This window comes from Rana temporaria, chromosome 7, assembly GCF_905171775.1.
Source record: "Rana temporaria chromosome 7, aRanTem1.1, whole genome shotgun sequence".
In the NCBI taxonomy this organism is placed as follows: domain Eukaryota; kingdom Metazoa; phylum Chordata; class Amphibia; order Anura; family Ranidae; genus Rana; species Rana temporaria.
The window spans coordinates 121,806,816-121,825,675 of NC_053495.1; positions in this window are offsets into that span (position 1 = coordinate 121,806,816).

Consider the following 18,860-nt stretch of genomic DNA (forward strand, 5'->3'; position numbering starts at 1 on the left):
ATTGCTACACATAAAGGCTCCTCACTTTGTTTTTATACTTAGTTGTGACATGACGCTACTCTTATATCAAGACATCGCTTGTATATCAAGGCAAAATTTTATAAAAAATTTTGCTTGTCTTGCAAAACGCTCTCAAACCAAGTTACTCTCAAACCAAGGTTTTGCTGTATGTGAAACTTACCTTAAAACAAATCCCTCCAGCATTGCACTGCTGACAAAGCTTCCATCTTCACCCAGTCTTCCTTCCGGCCTGACGAGTCGCCCCTGCAAAACTAAAAGTCTGGTTACAAGCATTCGACGTTTGAATTCTCTGTTTTTTGTACTTCAGTATATTACTGTTTGAATTCCAAATCATAAAAAAGTGTAAATTTTTTAGTAAATTACACTGAACCACTGATAGCTCCGTCTGGTGGCTAATCTAAAATATTTATATTTGATATAGTATATGCTTGTAAAACATAAATAAATACATTTTAAAAATTGCTTGTTAAGTGTTTTAATAATAGCTCAAAATATGCACTCAATAAAAAAAAAATTCTTTGGGCCAAGAAAGCAGACGTGTCCCAGGGAAGCTCTGTCCATCCTGCTTCATGGCGCCATTATCTGAAGCTCTACAGCTGTCATCTACACTTCCTCAGCAGCAGAACTTCTCCCTTTACCTACATGGCAAGCCTGTCAAGCTGCAATCCAGGCCCCTGACAGACACGTGCACCCGCCATCTTGCCTCAGAAGCTGGAAGCTTGTACCTGCAGTAGCATTTTTCCCTCGCAAATGGCTTTCTCGCTGTCAGCATCACTGTCTCCCTTTCCTGACAATGCTGATTCTTCCAACACTGCAGTCATTCTGCATGCAATTGAAACTTGCAAATCTGTCCTCATCGACCTCATTGATCACCTTGCTGTGGAGTGCAATCTGATCAGTCATGAGCTGGATAAGTTCAAGGGTCTCCTGACTAGGGATGGGCAACGTTCGCCAGAGGAGAGGTGGATATGTACCTACCACAATACCATCATATCTATTCGTCTCAGAGATGCCTGGTTTTCTTGGTATTTTAAATTCATCCCCTCTGTCTTAAATAGATATTGGTATTCACATTGTTCGGAGTATATTGCTATACACCGGATATTTATTTTTCCCCCTTTTGGATATTTATGTTTACTTCTACCTTAATAGGTCCAGACTATTTCCTATCCTAAAACATCTGAGACAGATGCTGTATTCCTCTCCTCTTTTGTTTTAATGATTTATGATATTGAGTAAGAAACTCTGTATATAACACACTTGCAATTTATGTATGGTCCTGAAGAAGCGGGGAATCCCGCGTAACGCCTAGACCAGTTGCAAGTGCATGTATCCATCAGATTTACATGTTTTTGTATATGGAAAAGTTTCTTTAGGCATATCTATGTTTTCAATATTGTGTGTATGTGTTTATTGTGTTTTATGTGTAATAAAATTTATATAGATTTTTATTCTGACTTTGTTCTCATTTGACATATTTAACTGCTTGCCCACCCCTGGGCGTCATATGACGGCCGGACGGTGCAGCTCTTGTTCTGGGCAAACATCATATGACGTCCTCGCCTTCCAGGGCCACTAGGGGTTGCACGCGCGCTCCTGTCGCATCACTGGGAACCCGATGCGCCAGTAATGGAGCAGGACTGTGGATCTGTGTGTGTGTAAACATACAGATACATGTCCTGTCAGGTAAAAGGAGACAGATGGCGTGTTCCTTGTACAGAGGAACACAGATCGGTCTCCTCCCCTTGTGAGTCCCCTCCCCCTACAGTTAGAATCACTCCCTAGGACACATAACCCCTTGATTTCCCCCTAGCGTTAACCCCTTCCCTGTCAGTCACATTTATACAGTAATCAATGCATTTTTATAGCACGGATAGCTGTATAAATGTGAATGGTCCCAAAATAGTGTCACAAGTGTCCGATAGGTCCGCCGCAATATCGCAGTCACAATAATAATCGCAGATCGCTGCCATTACTAGTAAAAAAATAATAATAAAAATGCCATAAATCTATCCCCTATTTTGTAGGCACTGAGGGCCAGATTCACAGCTGAGATACGACGGAGTATCTCAGATACTCCGTCGTATCTCTCAGAGTATCTATGCGACTGATTCATAGAATCAGTCTAGTTTCCCGTCGCAAAGTTAGTCGTTTTTTTTGGTGCCCTAACTTTAGTCAGCAATCGTATCGCTGTCTAAAGTATGGACGTCGTTCCCGCGTCGAAATTTAAAATTTAACGTCGCTTGCGTAACACGTCCGTGAATACGGAAGTACGCTACGCACGTCGCCGTTCGAAAAAATGACGTCACGGCGCGCAAAGCACGACGGGAATTGCGAAACTGAGCATGCGCAGTAGGTCCAGTGCCGGAGCGCGCCTAATTTAAATGGCACACGCCCATTTGAATTGGCCCGCCTTGCGCCGGAGGCCGCCGGCGTAGTTTTCATCGTAAGTGCTTTGTGAATCAGGCACTGAAAAATGAATGAATGAAAAAAAAACTTATATAGCGCGGCACATGCGAACTGAATCGCTTCTGGGCGCTTGATGTTTCGTGTCTCATGACATCAAAAGAGCAGAGTTTTGATCTGTCTTCTGAAAGTCAGGTGGTTTTCCTCCAACCGAATGCTGGTTGGTAAAGCGTTCCATAGTCTCGGACCTTGAAAAGCAAACCTTCTTTCTCCTTTGGACTTGGTTTTGGCACCTTGACCAGATTTTGGTCAGTGGATCGCAGAACGCGATTAGAATTGTGAGGTTCTATCTTGTCGCAAAGATATTGCGGCACCTTCCCATGGATGCACTTATGTGTCAGGCAGAGTGCTTTAAATACAATTCTGTCTTTTTACTGGCAGCCAGTGAAGGGTTCTCAGCGAAGGTGAGATTGATTCCCATGTCCTTTTCCCAGTCACCAGTCTGGCGGCCGTATTCTGTACGACTTGCAGACGAGCGATTTGGTACTTTGGGAGCCCGAGATAAAGGGCGTTAGCATAGTCCAGTCTGGAATTCACGATTGTTCCCACCACGACTGCTACGTCTTCTTTGGGGATATATGGAATAAGTCTGCGTAGTAGGCGCAACAAATGGTGCGATCCGCTGACTACTGACCCTATTTGTGCGTCCATTGTCATGAAGGTGTCAAAAATGACTCCTAGACTTTTGACTTTGGAGCTAGGGGTGATGATTTGGCCCAGAATGGGCGGCGGTGTCCAGGTTGTTGCCAGTTGACTCTTTCGGCTGGCGTGAAACATAAGAAGTTCTGTTTTGGAACTGTTGAGTTTAAGATAACTCTTAGTCATCCAGTATTCTATTGAAGAGAGACATTTCTCTAAACTGAGATGATGATCCTTTTTGTTGCAGATGCGAAAATACAGTTGCGTATCGTCTGCATAAGAGTGATAGAGTAGTTCTTGGCTACTGATAATATCAAAGAGAGGGCGAAGATAGATGTTGAAAAGCACCGGCGACAGGGGGGATCCTTGGGGGACTCCACATGGCACCGTGCGTTTTTCCGACGTGAAAGATCCCAGTTTCACTGTTTGTGATCGGTTTTCAAGAAAGGAGGAAAACCATGGTAAATCACCTTCTGCGATTCTGGCTACCTCGGCCAGTCGCATCAGTAACATTTTGTGGTCTACTGTGTCAAAGGCTGCGCTTAGGTCCAGCAGAACCAGGAGACAGGATTCTCCCTCGTCTGCGGCCTCGAGGGCATCGTCCCATATTTTGAGTAAGGCCGTTTCCGTCCCGTGTCCGGGACGGAAACCTGATTGAAATGGATCGAGTAGATTGTGGGTATCCAGATGCTGTTGCAGCTGTTGTACCACTACTTTCTCCATTATCTTGGAGAGAACATTTAGGCCTGTTATGGGGCGGCGGTGAGTTGGGTCCTTGGGATCCAAGTTAGGTTTTTTCAGGATGGGCTGGATTGTGCCCTCTTTCAGCAGGGATGGCACTATGCCTTCCTTAAATGACTGATTTATAAGCTGTGTGATGGGAGGCGCCAGAATGTCGGCGCATTCCTTCAGCAGCTTGGTGGGAATGATGTCATTGGGTGCTGTGCTGTTCCGCAACGCACCAATGATATTTTTGGTGGTATCGATGGAGATGGGTTCCAGAGTGAACTTAGTTGATTGTAGAAGGTTTCTGTTGGTGTTTTGTAGTTGATTGAAGAGGGGGCTGAGGGGGGTATTATTTTGCAGAATACTTACCCGGATTCTTTCGATTTTGTCGATGAAGAAATCCGATAGTTCATTACAGAACTCTTGGGTGTCTGAATTGGGGACTTCAAGACATCCCGGATTCATGGTCTGGGTGACCATCTTGAATAATTCTCGCACTTGCGATGAAAACTTGCGGTGGTGTAACGTATCTACGATACGTTACGTCGCCGCAGTTGTATGTGAATCTGGCCCTATAACTTTTGTGCAAACCAATCATAATACGCTTATAGAGTTTTTTTTACTAAAAATATGTAGAAGAATACGTATCGACCTAAACTGAGGAAAATAATAATAAAAAATAAATAAATGGATATTTATTATAGCAAAAAGTAAAACATATTGGGCCAGATTCACAGACAGCGGCGTATGTTTGAGCGGGCGTAGCGCATCTCATATGCGCTACGCCAACGTAACATAGAAAGGCAAGACCAGTATTCACAAAGCACTTGCTCCCTAAGTTACGGCGGCGTAGCGTAAATTCAAATTAGGAAGGTAGTGGGCGTGTTGTATTAAAATGAATCGTGACCCCATGTAAATGAATGGCCGAACGAACAGCGCATTCTCAGAATCACGTCACAAATACTCCCTAAGATACGACGGCTCAATGCGTACGACGTGAACGTAACCTACGCCCAGGCCCATTCATGTACGACTTACGTAAACTACGTAAAATACGACGGCTGTTCCGACGTCCATACCCTAACATGACTTACCCCTGCTTTAGGTGGGATAACTTTACGCCGGATGTACGCCTTACGTAAATGGCGTAGCTTACTGCGATGGGCGCAAGTACGTTCGTGAATCTGCGTATCTAGGTCATTTACATATTCGACGCGTAAATCAATGGAAGCGCCCCTAGCGGCCAGCGTAAATATGCACCCAAGATACGACGGCGTAGGAGACTTACGTCGGTCGGATGGAGCCAGAATTCAGGCGCATCTGGTTTCAAGAATACGGCGCATAGATACGACGGCACATCCGTGGACTTACGCGGCGTATAAGAAGATACGTCGGCGTAAGTCCTACCTGAATCTGGCCCATCGTGTTTTTTTCAAACTTGTCACTCTTCCTTTTTTTATAGTGCAAGAATAGGGATACTTGCAATTGCACAGTAAAGTAGGGATTGGTCAGCTTGAGCATGTATTACATAACATGCAATCCAATCATTGTTTTTATGTAAAAATTTGCTAGAAACATGTAGGAATATTAGGCATGTGCAAAAGGGAAAAATGTGTTTCGTTTCGTTTTAATTTGTTATTTAATTAATTTCGTTAAGTTAGATTCGTTACATGTGTTAAATTCGTTTTCGGAATTCGTTCGTTTTCGACCGAATTTCGAAAAATCCGGTCGAATTCGAAAATATTTCGACCGTTTTCTGAATTTGTTAGTTTTCGACCGAATTTCGAAAAATCCGGTCGAATTCGAAAATATTTAGACCGGGTTCGAAAAAAAAATAGTCTCTTTTCGAATATAATTTGTTTTCGAATTCGATTCAATTTTTTTTTTTTTTTCGAATTCCGATCAAATTTTTTTTTTTTTTTTTTATTCCGATCGAATTTCATCCGCGGGTTTTCGATTCGGAATCGAAAACATTCGTTCAGATTCGGTAAATTCATTAATATTGCAATTCGGGAATTCGTATGCATCCGAATGTCCGAATAAAAATTTTGATTCTGAACGAAACGAAATGCACATGCCTAAGGAATATATAGCAGTGTGCAGAGGACTAATTCAAACTTTTCACCATAGCGGATAAAGCACATGTTTTTCCTCATCCGAAACAGCTAGGGTTTCTGATAACAGAATGATACTATTACAAAAAAAAATGATTACAGCTTACCAGGCTTTAGACGAGGGGCCTTCATTAATTTTATTATTTTACCTTTTATTTTTATTTATTTATTTTTTAGTAATCCTGCAAATAACACATTACCTGTACCTAAGTGGCCACACTCACCCCTGCATTTTTTTTATAGAAGGGAGCCATGGCTGCTACTCAAGCTGTATTTCAAATATGTCTGTCTTTGTTTATTTCCTTTATATTGGGGGGGGTCAGTAGTTTACAGAAGAATTATGGCATGCCTCGTGTAAACACACAGATCCACGTCCTGTCAGGGAAAGGAGACCGATGCTGGGTCCCTTGTATATAGGGACACAGATCGGTCACCTCCCCCAGTCAGTCACCTCCCTTACAGTTAGAATCACTCCTAGGGAACACATTTAACACCTTCCTTGCCCCCTAGTGTTAACCCCTTCCCTGCTAGTCACATTTATACAGCGATCAGTGCATATTTATAGCACTGATCGCTGTATAAATGTGAATGGTCCCAAAAATGTGTCAAAAGTGTCCGATGTGTCCGCCATAATGTCGCAGTCCCAATGAAAATCAGCAGATCACAGCCATCACTAGTAAATAAAAAATAATAAAAAAAATGTCATAATTCTGTCCCCTATTTTGTAGGCGCTATAACTTTTGCACAAACCAATCACTATACGCTTATTGCAATAATTTTTTTTTAACAAAAATATATAGAAGAATATGTATCGGCCTAAACTGAAAAAATAAATATTAATTTTTTTTTTTTAAATGGGATATTTATTATAGCAAAAAGTAAAAAATATTGTGTTTTTTTTTAAATTGTCGCTCTATTTTTGTTTATAGCGCAAACCATAAAAAATGCAGAGGTGATCAAATACCACCAAAAGAAAGCTATATTTGTGGGAAAAAAAGGAGTTACATTTTGTTTGGGAGCAACGTCGCACGACCACACAATTGACAGTTAAAACGACACAGTGCCGAAAGCTGAAATTTTGCCTGGACAGGAAGGGGGTATATGTGCCCAGTAAGCAAGTGGTTAACCACTTCAGCCCTGCAATATTTTACCCCTTTCCAGACCAGAGAACTTTTTACAATTTGGCACTGCGTCGGTTTAACTCACAATTGCCAGGTTGTGCGATGCTGTACCCAAACAAAATTTGTGTCCTTTTTCCCCCACAAATAGAGCTTTCTTTTGGTGGTATTTGATCATCTCTGCAGCTTTTATTTTTTGCGCTATAAATAGAGTTGAGCGGACACCTGGATGTTCGGGTTCGGGTCCGAACCCGAACTCCGAACCCCATTGTAGTCAATGGGACACGGAGATCCTGACCCCCCCCTGTGTGAAATGGTAATGGGGTACACTGTACCTCTACCATTTCACGAAGAAAGTGTAAAGTCTTGTAAAAAAACACACTGACACCAAAGAATAAAGTCCTTTATTAAAAAAAAAAAACATCCAGCGGTGAGAAATCCACTCGTTCCCGGCTTCCTGCATTGTCCTGATCCTGCGACGGCTGCGGGTGATCTCCCGCGATGAGAAGATCCTGCGTCGGGTGATCTCCGCTCCGGCGATGAGAACATCCATTCATCCAGCGCAGCAGCATCCCGGACCTCCTCTCACCACTGGGCACAGCCCAGCGATTGAGCGGCTGAAGCTGTGACATTTCTTATATAGAGGAGGCAGAGCCACCCGTCACGTGACCCTGCCCCCTCTGACGTACCCTCTGCTACGTCACTGGGTAAGCCCAAGAAGAGGAAAGACCTTTCCTCTTCTCGGGCTTACCCAGTGACATAGCAGAGGGTACGTCAGAAGGGGCGGGGTCATGTGACGGGTGGCTCTGCCTCCTCTATATAAGAAATGTCACAGCTTCAGCCACTCATTCGCTGGGCTGTGCCCAGCGGTGAGAGAAGGTCCGGGATGCTGCTGCGCTGGATGGATGGATCTTCTCAGCGCTGGAGCAGAGATCACCCGACGCAGGATCTTCTCATCGCGGGAGATCACCCGCAGCCGTCGCAGGATCAGGAAAACGCAGGAAGCCGGGAACGAGTGGATTTCTCACCGCTGGATGTTTTTTTTTTTTAATAAAGGACTTTATTCTTTGGTGTCAGTGTGTTTATTTACAAGACTTTACACTTCCTTTGTGAAATGGTAGAGGTACAGTGTACCCCATTACCATTTCACACAGGGGGGGGGGGGGGCAGGATCTGGGGGTCCCCTTTGTTAAAGGGGTCTTCCAGATTCTGATAAACCTCCAGCCCGCATACCCCCACAACCACCGGGCAAGGGTTGTGGGGATGAGACCCTTGTCCCCATCAACATGGGGACATCCTCCCCATGTTGAGGGCATGTGGCCTGTTGCGGTTCAGGAGAGGGGGCGCACTCTGTCCCCCCCTCTTTTCTGCGGCCGGCCAGGTCAACGTGCTCGGATAACGGGTCTGGTTATGGATATTAGGGGGAACCGCACATAATTTTTGTTTTAAATTGACGGCGGGGTTCCCCTGAATATCCATACCAGACCTGAAGGGTCTGGTTATGGATATTTATGGGGAACCGCACGTAATTTTTTTTTTCAATTGACGGCGGGGTTCCCCTGAATATCCATACCAGACCTAAAGGGTCTGGTTATTGAATTTGCGGGGACCTCCGCACATTTTTTTTTTCCCGAACTCCGATCCCGGACCCGAACTTTTTTCAATTATTCGGGTTCGGGTCCGGGTTCGGGAAAAACCCAAAGTCCGTACCTAACCCGAACTTTACAGTTCGGGTTCGCTCAACCCTAGCTATAAACAAAAAAATGCAACAATTTTGAAAAAAAAAAAAAGTTTTTTTTTTTACTTTTTGCTATAATAAATAACCCCTAAAAATATATATTAAAAAATGTCTTCCTCAGTTTAGGCTGATATGTATTCTTCTGCATATTTTTTGTAAAAAAAAAATCGCAATAAGTGTATATTGATTGGTTTGCGCAAAAGTTATAGCGTCTACAAAATAGGGGATAGATTTATAGTATTTTTATTATTATTATTTTTTTAGTAATGGCGGTGATCTGCGATTTTTATCAGGGCTGCGACAATGTGGCAGACAGATCGGACACTTTTGACACTATTTTGGGACCATTGACATTTATACAGCAATCTGAGATACAAATAGCCACTGATTACTGTATAAATGTCCCTGGCAGGGAAAGGGTTAAACACTAGGGGGCGATCAAGGGGTTAAGTGTGTTTCCCCAGCGTGTTCTAACTGTAGGGGGATGGGCTACTGACATGACAGAGATCAATGTTCCCAATGACAGGGAACAGAAGATCTCCGTCATGTTACTAGCCATGTTTAAATAGGCAGTTCCCGTTCTGCCTCTCCTCGCCGTGATTGTAGGCTGCCAGTGGACCTCAAGTCTGCAGGGACCAGCGGGCACACTCATGGTGGCGCACGCAGTACCACTATCTTGCTTTTGTGGACAGATGTACAGGTACGTCAGATTGCGCAGGAGTGCCATTCTGCCAACGAATGAGGCGTGAGCCGGTCGGCAAGCGGTTAATTGTCCCTTGAATGACAGCCTTTTTTTAAGGCTTTTTCAAACATATTTTTAACAAAATAGAGCAGTAACCATTTGCTGTGCAAGGATTCTAATAAATATGACACTAGTAGAAACTTGTCTTGTGCTACTGTGCCACGATTTAACACATAAGCATAAAGCCCCATACACATGGTAGGACTTTATGACATCAAACTTCAAAATGAGCAAGTTTTCAAAAAAATCCTACCGTGTGTACGCTCCATCGGACAAACTTTTTCCAGTTTTCATCAGACAAAAGTTTGTTCTGCAAACGGACAAACTTTTCGGCAACAAAAGTCCTACAGTGCAAAGTCCTATCGTGTGTACAGAAATCCATCAGACTTTTGTCCGAAGTACAAATACGCATACCCAGAACCAATGTTAAAATCAACTAACAATAGCAGAAGTTGACCAAAGGGTGGCGGTAAAGAGCATAAAAGAGCATAAAAACCATGTGATGTTGGGAAAGTTTGCAGAAAAGTCCTGCCGTGTGTATGCTATGGGTGTGCTCGGCCAACTCCCTTCGGACAAAAATCCACGGAAACGTTTGTTTGAAGTCCGACTGTGTGTACGAGGCTTAAGACTAAAGTTTAAAATATAAACTTGGCAGGCAAAAAAAATAACAGTTACGATCTACATAGCTTGTGAATCAGAGCCAAGAAAGGGAAGTTAGAGAGAATTAGATCAAATGAAAATTGGATATTTTTGCATTAACTGGATTAGGACCTGATCTCCAAAATACTGAGGAGATGAGATTTCAGCAACATGGAAACTGCTATCTTAACAGAAAGGGATTAATCTATGGGTCCCTGTCAACTTGTTGACTAATAATCTATTGATCTTTTTGTAATGTATGCATCCAGTCTATGCAAATAGAAACTGCTAACTTGCCTAATGCCATTACTTTAAGTTAATGATGAATACTCTGTTTCTGCTGTCTATGCTTTGTATTTTCCTGGCCATCATTGGGTTAAATATACTGAAATGCTTTAGTCCTTTTTGTGCATTTTAATCCCTTAAATTAATTATTAAAAGTCTTCAGCTCAGCAGAAAGCAAATAATCTAAGATTTCACAGGCAATTTGTAGTAGTTAAAAAGTGGGAAAAGGACATATTGAAGCAGATAATAGAAGACTTAAAAGCTGTAAATATCCAACAATATTCATCAATCTTTGAGATGTCATATGAAGCCTTTAAGGGTCCTTTCACACGAGCGGACCATTCGTCCGTTCATTACAAGTCCGTTAACAGACTTGTAATGAATCCCTATGGGAACGCGTCCGTTAGCGGATGGAGCATCCGCTAGCGTCCGCGTCAGTCGGGATCCGCTTTTCCGAACGGAAGAAACCCTATTTTTCTTCCGTTCGGCGGAACAGACCGGATGCAGACAGACAGACAGTCCGTCTGCATCCGGTCCCCCATAGGGGACAGCGGAGCAGAGACAGGGCGGTCCCTGCACTGTGTGCGGGGACCGCCCTATCCGCCGACAGCTCAGCGGGGATCCCCGCTGAGCTTTGGCGGACACACGGAGCGGACCCAGAAACGGTCCGCTCCGTGTGAAAGAGCCCTAAAGCTCAGCTGTCTTGTTTGCCAAAAATGGAAACAGCAGTGTTCATCTTTCAACATTAACAAGGTACAGCATATTTCTCTTAATTAATGTGGCAATTTTTCCACAATTAATCAGGAGCATTCTTTTCAGCTTACCATATACAATACATAGGGCCAGATTCTCGTCCAGCGGCGTATCTTTGCGGCGGCGTAACGTATCCGATTTACGTTCCGCCTCCGCAACTTAGACGGGCAAGTGCTGTATTCTCAAAGCACTTGCTCCGTAAGTTGCGGCGGCGTAGCATAAATCGGCCGGCGTAAGCCCGCCTAATTCAAATGAGGGACAGGGGGGCGTGTTTTATGGTAATGTTCTGTGACCCGACGTGATTGACGTTTTACACGAACCACGCATGCGCCGTCCGTGGAAATCTCCCAGTGTGCATTGCTCCTAATACGGCGCAAGGACGTATTGGTTTTGACGTGAACGTAAATTACGCCCAGCCCCATTCACGGACGAGTTACGCAAACAACGTAACATTTTCAAATTTCGTCACAGGAACGACGGCCATACTTAACATTGGTACGCCGCACTTACGCCACCATATAGCAGGTGTAACTTTACGCCGGGAAAAGCCTAACGTAAACGGTGTAACTGTACTGCATCGGCCGGCGTACGTCCGTGAATTCGCGTATCCAGCTGATTTACATATTTTGACGCGTAAATCAGCGTACACGCCCCTAGCGGCCAGCGTAAATATGCAGTTACGATCCGACGGCGTAAGAGACTTACGCCTGTCGGATCTAAGGGAAATCTATGCGTAACTGATTCTAACAATCAGGCGCATAGATACGATGGCGCAACTCAGAGATACAACGGCGTATCTGGAGATACGGCGTCATATCTCTTCTGAGAATCTGGCCCAAAGTGTGCACTTTGGTATTGTTTTGCACACATGTATCCCCTTATTACCCAGCCCTGGAGTCCCTTTAACAGGGTATTTTGCAAGGGGACAGGAAGAATTGGTTGATCATGTGACTACTGTGTTTGGCTGTCACAGTGGTCACATGATCAGAAGCCTGTTTCACAAGCTACTAATCATTAGTGTTGCTCACGAATATTTGCATTGCGAATATTCGACTCGAATATAGCATATTCGAGAAATCGCGCTATATTTCGAATTTCGAGGTGAATATTCGCAATTCCGAATATTCGATTTTTTAGATTTTTTTTTTTAAAACAGATCACATCCTAGATATCTCCATCGACGTCTAAAAGCATTGCTGGTATGATTAGAGACCCTGGGCCGAGTAGCTGAAGCGTTCATTGAATTTTGCCGAAAAATCGCAATGCGATTATTCGGCAATCGCAATATCGCGCGATTATTTTCTTCGCCCCTATCTTCCGCATCAGAGCGATTTTTACAGTTTCATTTTTAAAACAGATCACATCCTAGTGATCTCCATAGACGTCTAAAAGCATTGCTGGTATGATTAGAGACCTTGGGCCGAGTAGCTGAAGCGATCATTTTATATTGCCGAATATTCGCAATGAGAATATTTGGCAATAGGAATATTGCGCGATTATATTCTCCGCCCTTTTGCATCAGAGCCAATCAGAGTTCTCCTTCCACACTCGTCAGAGGTTAGCAACCAATAGGAACCTGCCTGCACGGACATTATATAAGGTCACTCCCAGCACCATTTCATTGCAGATTCAGAAGCTGGCTAGAGAGTGTGGAGGCTGTTTCTGTGTTCCTGTGTCTGTTCCTGATTGATTTATATCATCATCAGCATAGTGCTGCATTGCTATTTAGTGATTCCAGTGCATCTTTTCCAGTATATCAACTGCTTTTTTCAAAGCAATAGACCCAAGAGCTTTTTTCAAAGCTACGTTTTGTGCTGTTTTGTGCTGTTTTGTTCATCTTGTGTTACTGTTTGATCTTGCATCTTCGCTGTTCAGTGATATTTGCTAGTGATTTCAGTGCACATTTTGCTGAGCTTTCTAAAAGAGCTTTTTTCAAAGCTAAGTTTTGTTCATCTTGTGTTACTGTTTGATCTTGCAGCTTCGCTGTTCAGTGATATTTGCTAGTGATTTCAGTGCACATTTTGCTTAGTTTTTCCTAAAGAGCTTTTCTAAAAGCTAAGTTTTGTGTTGTTCAGTTTAGTTAAATTTTGTGTAGTAAGTGTACACACTGTTAGTGTACATTTATTTCATCTAGCTTAGCTTAGTGTGTGTTTAGTGTCTGTGTTTTGTGTTAAAAAAAAAAAAAAAAAAAAGTTAGTGTTTGTTTAGTGCTTTTTTTTTTTTTTTAATTTTGTAGTCCTTGTCTTTGGTGTACTACTTTTCTTATAGTTTAGTAGCTGTCTGTGTACGTCTTTGTCTGCGTGCCTGTCTTGTAAAAAAAAACACATAAAAACAAATTTTCCTCACATTTTCCCCCCCCAATAAAGTTTACCCCCCCACACACATCAGCAATCATGAGCGGCATCCGTGGCCGTGGCAGCAGGGGTAGGGGAGTTACTCCCAGTGCTGGGTCGCTGCCAGCACAGGGTACCTCTCGTGCCCCTACTAGTGGTAGAGGATCGGGTGCAAGGGGAGTCCGCCTGATCCGGGAGTTCTTCCCATCGGGCAGCCGCCCGATATTGCCATCTCAGGCTGAAGTAGTGGTGGACTACATGGGGCACAGCAGTGCCACTGAGTCGTCGGTCCCGACTCACAGTAGTACCACCATTACACCGGTGCCTGTAGTACCCCCCCCCAGCCCCCAAGAGTCCAGCATCTTACTGTTCGACAGCGACAGTGAGAGGGATCTCTTGGGGGAGGCCATGCATCAGGCAGACCTCCAGCTCTGTCCTGATGGTCAGGACCTTTTTGAAGGGATGGATGAGGAGGATGGGATACCTGCTGGCAGTATCCCAGAGACATCCCTTCAAACTGGTGCTGCTGTTTTGGTGCAGGAAACAGCAGCACCTAGTCAGACCCAGGCGTGGGTGAGGGGACAGCGGAGCCAGGCTAGAGGCTCCATGTCAGTTGGTTCCCTCAGACCAACACATCTCAGCCCTTGGTCTGACATCTCTGGGGGCGAAGAGGGTGACCCATCATGGTTGCCATCTGACGCGTCGGCTCACTGCGTCAGTGACGACGGGGAAGGTAGGCACCCTGGTGAAATGGTGCGCCAGGTCACCACCAGGGAGACCATCGTCAGGGTCTCCACTGGTGATGGCAGCAGGAGGTGTCAGGAGGAGCAGCAGCAGCAGCAGCAGCAGCAGGCAGCTCCACCTGTGCGCACCGAGTCCCAGCAGGTGCAAGTAAGCGTCACCCCATCTGACAGGAGGGCGGTGCTGAAGTCACCTGTCTGGAACTACTTTACCCTGGTGGCAGACAACCCTACCGTGGCCATCTGCCGGATCTGTAAAGTGAGGGTGAAGAGAGGGAAGTGTTTGGCTCGGGTGGGTACCACAGCCCTGAACCAGCACCTGAGGATAAACCACTGGGCGGTGTTTGACGAGATGAAGCGTGGTGGTGGTAGCAGCGCCACCACCACAAGTGAGCAGGGTACAGCAGCCCCTGCCACATCTTCATCTCTTTCCAGCAGGTCATGCCCCCCCGCTCCCTCTAGTAGAGGTACTGGTACCGGCAGCCAGACCTCTACTTCCACAGCACCCTCCGCGTCTGTGTCCCGCACTGCCGTCCGGCGCCAGGGTCAATTTCAGACGCCTTTGACCGCACCACTCCCTTCCCCCCTGGAGACCGACGTGTGCGTTCCCTCAATGGGCTCCTGGCAAGGGTTATTGCCCAACATCTGCTGCCCTTCAACATAGTTGACAGCAACCCCTTCAGGCAGATGTTGGAGCAGGCCCAACCCCAATGGCGTGTCCCCAGCCGCCATTTCTTTGCCAGGACTGATGTCCCTGCCCTACACCAGCACATTGTGCAGAATGTAACCCTGTCGCTGGATCACGCTGTCAGCGAAAGGGTTCATCTAACAATGGATGGCTGGACCAGCAGGCATGGGCAGGGGCGCTACATCAGCTTCACGGCCCATTGGGTTTCCCTCCGAGGCGTCGGTGAGGGATCGGCGGCAACCGATCTTGTGGTGCCGCCCCGGGGTGTCCAGGGGAGAACTGCTGGTCTCCCTCAAGCCACTGTCTCCACAGCTGCTGAGCCTCCCAGCAAGCGCCCCCGTAGCTACTCAAGTGTGGGGCACGTGCGCTGTCAGGCCGTGCTCCAGCTTGTTAGTTTAGGGGACCGGAGACACACTGGAGAAGAAGTGCTGAAAGCACTTCAGGCTCAGGTCCAGAAGTGGCTGACACCCCGAAGGCTCCAGGCAGGTATGGTTGTCTGCGATAACGGCAGCAACCTACTCGCCGCCCTCAGTGCTGGCAGTCTGACCCACGTGCCCTGTCTGGCACATGTCCTCAACCTGGTGGTGCAGAAGTTCCTGCGCACTTATCCCGGGTTGAGTGACATTGTTGCAAAGGCGCGTAGGATTGCCAGCCACTTCAGGCGCTCCCCAACCGCTACCGCGTCCCTGTCCGAGTTGCAGCGGAACTACAGTCTGCCCCTTCACAGGCTGATTGTGGACAGTGTGACGCGGTGGAACTCCACCCTCCACATGCTGAAGAGGTTGTGGGAGCAGCGAAGGGCGGTGAGGGAGTACCTGATGGACCTACGCACTGAGAGGGCTTCACCACAACTCCCTTTCATCGCCTGTGCGGAGTGGGGGCAGATACAGCAGGTCTGCCAAGTGTTGTCCTCCTTCGAGCAGGTGACCAAGATGGTCAGCAGTGAGCATGTCGGCCTCAATAACGTGCTGCCAATAGTGTTCATGCTGGAGAGGACACTAGATCGCCTGCTCGAAGCTGGGGAGAGTGCCTTGGTGGAGCAGGAGGAGTCAGCAATGCTCCACCGAGACCAGGGCCAGGACGAGGAGGAGGAGGAGGAGGAGGATGATGATGATGAGGAGGAGGAGGTGGTTGCTGGTGTCATCCCGGAGTCAGGGCCTGGTCAGGAGGGAGAGCCGGTGTTGGGGGCACCGATAGTCCGGGGGTTTGGCATCTCTGAGCGTGACCAGCAGCGCCTCAGGGATGAAGAGTCGGACCTCATTGACCTGGGCAGCAGTGAGGAGTCACAGCGGGCTGTGCTCTTCCCCATGGCTGCCCACATGCTGAGATGCCTCAGGAGGGACCCCCGGGTTAAGACCATCAAGGCGAGGGATGATTTCTGGATGGCCACCCGGTGCAAGGGGAAACTGGAGCAGTTCATCCCAGCCAGCCGGAGGCAGCACCGGATGGAGGAACTGCAGGCAGGCATTGTCAGCCGGTTGGAGCAGGCAACTCCCCGGCCTCCAGTTGTCCCCCCTCATCTCACCCAGCAGGTGGCTGCACCCAGCAGCAGCCGAGCAGGGGACCTAATGGATGAGATGAGGATGTTCTTCCAAACCGAGCGACCCAGTACCAGCACCAGCAGCAGCAGCAGTCACCACCAGCGGCTGGCCCACATGGTGGCAGACTACATGGCGTCCGTCGGTGCTTCTGACAGTATGAGCACCGACGACCCCATGGAGTACTGGGTTGCCAGATTGGACACCTGCCGCGAGCTCGCTCAGTATGCGCTGGAGTTATTGTCTTGCCCCCCCTCCAGCGTACTATCTGAGCGGACATTCAGCGCGGCAGGTGGGGTGGTCACGGACAAGAGGACCCGTCTGTCCACAGACTCCGTGGACAGACTCACATTCATAAAGATGAATGAGTCCTGGATCGGCGGTGACTTTCTGGCACCCGTCGTCGGTTCAGGGCGCTGAAGGGTCCCTTGTCATGCATTCCCTGATGGAGCCCCGGACCTGATGTATTTACAGTGCTGAATATAACTATTTTAACACCTGAGAAAATCAATGTTAATATTTGGTACAGTAGGCTTTCTTTGCAATTACAGCGGTCAAACCTTTCTTGTAGTTTTACACCAGCTTTGCACACACTGGAGGAGGGATTTTGGCCCACTCCTCCACACAGATCTTCTCTACATCAGTCAGGTTTCTGGGCTCTCGCTGAGAAACACGGAGTTTGAGCTCCCTCCAAAGATTCTCTATTGGGTTTAGGTCTGGAGACTGGCTAGGCCACGCCAGAACCTTGATATGCTCCTTACAGAGCCACCCCTTGGTTATCCTGGCTGTGTGCTTTGGGTCATTGTCATGTTGAAAGAACCAGCCTCGACCCATCTTCAAAGCTCTAAATCAGGGAAGGAGGTTGTTGCCCAAAATCTAGCAATAAATGGCCCCGGTCATCCTCTCCTTAATACAGTGCAGTCACCCTGTCCCATGTGCAGAAAAACACCACCAAAGCATGATGCTACCACCCCCATGCTTCACAGTAGGGATGGTGTTCTTGGCATGGTACTCATCATTATTCTTCCTCCGAACACGGTTAGTGAAATTATGACCAAAAAGTTATATTATGGTCTCATCTGACCACATGACTCCTCTGGATCAGTCAAGACACCTATGTCAGCAGTTATTTCCCACTCTATATACTCCTATTACCACTGCTGTTCATCATGGCACCTCCTGCCCAAGTGATATGACTCTGTATCAACTACTACTGCTAATACTACTACTGCTGCTGCTCAGTCAAGACACCTATGTCAGCAGTTATTTCACACTCTATATACTCCTATTACCACTGCTGTTCATCATGGCACCTCCTGCCCAAGTGATATGACTCTGTATCAACTACTACTGCTAATACTACTACTGCTGCTGCTGCTGCTGCTGCTCAGTCAAGACAACTATGTCAAAAGTAATTTCCCACTCTATATACTCCTATTACCACTGCTGTTCATCATGGCACCTCCTGCCCAAGTGATATGACTCTGTATCAACTACTACTGCTAATACTACTACTGCTGCTGCTCAGTCAAGACACCTATGTCAGCAGTTATTTCACACTCTATATACTCCTATTACCACTGCTGTTCATCATGGCACCTACTGCCCAAGTGATATGACTCTGTATCAACTACTACTGCTAATACTACTACTGCTGCTGCTCAGTCAAGACACCTATGTCAGCAGTTATTTCCCACTCTATATACTCCTATTACCACTGCTGTTCATCATGGCACCTACTGCCCAAGTGATATGACTCTGTATCAACTACTACTGCTAATACTACTACTGCTGCTGCTCAGTCAAGACACCTATGTCAGCAGTTATTTCACACTCTATATACTCCTATTACCACTGCTGTTCATCATGGCACCTCCTGCCCAAGTGATATGACTCTGTATCAACTACTACTGCTAATACTACTACTGCTGCTGCTGCTGCTGCTGCTCAGTCAAGACAACTATGTCAAAAGTAATTTCCCACTCTATATACTCCTATTACCACTGCTGTTCATCATGGCACCTCCTGCCCAAGTGATATGACTCTGTATCAACTACTACTGCTAATACTACTACTGCTGCTGCTCAGTCAAGACACCTATGTCAGCAGTTATTTCACACTCTATATACTCCTATTATCACTGCTGTTCATCATGGCACCTACTGCCCAAGTGATATGACTCTGTATCAACTACTACTGCTAATACTACTACTGCTGCTGCTCAGTCAAGACACCTATGTCAGCAGTTATTTCCCACTCTATATACTCCTATTACCACTGCTGTTCATCATGGCACCTACTGCCCAAGTGATATGACTCT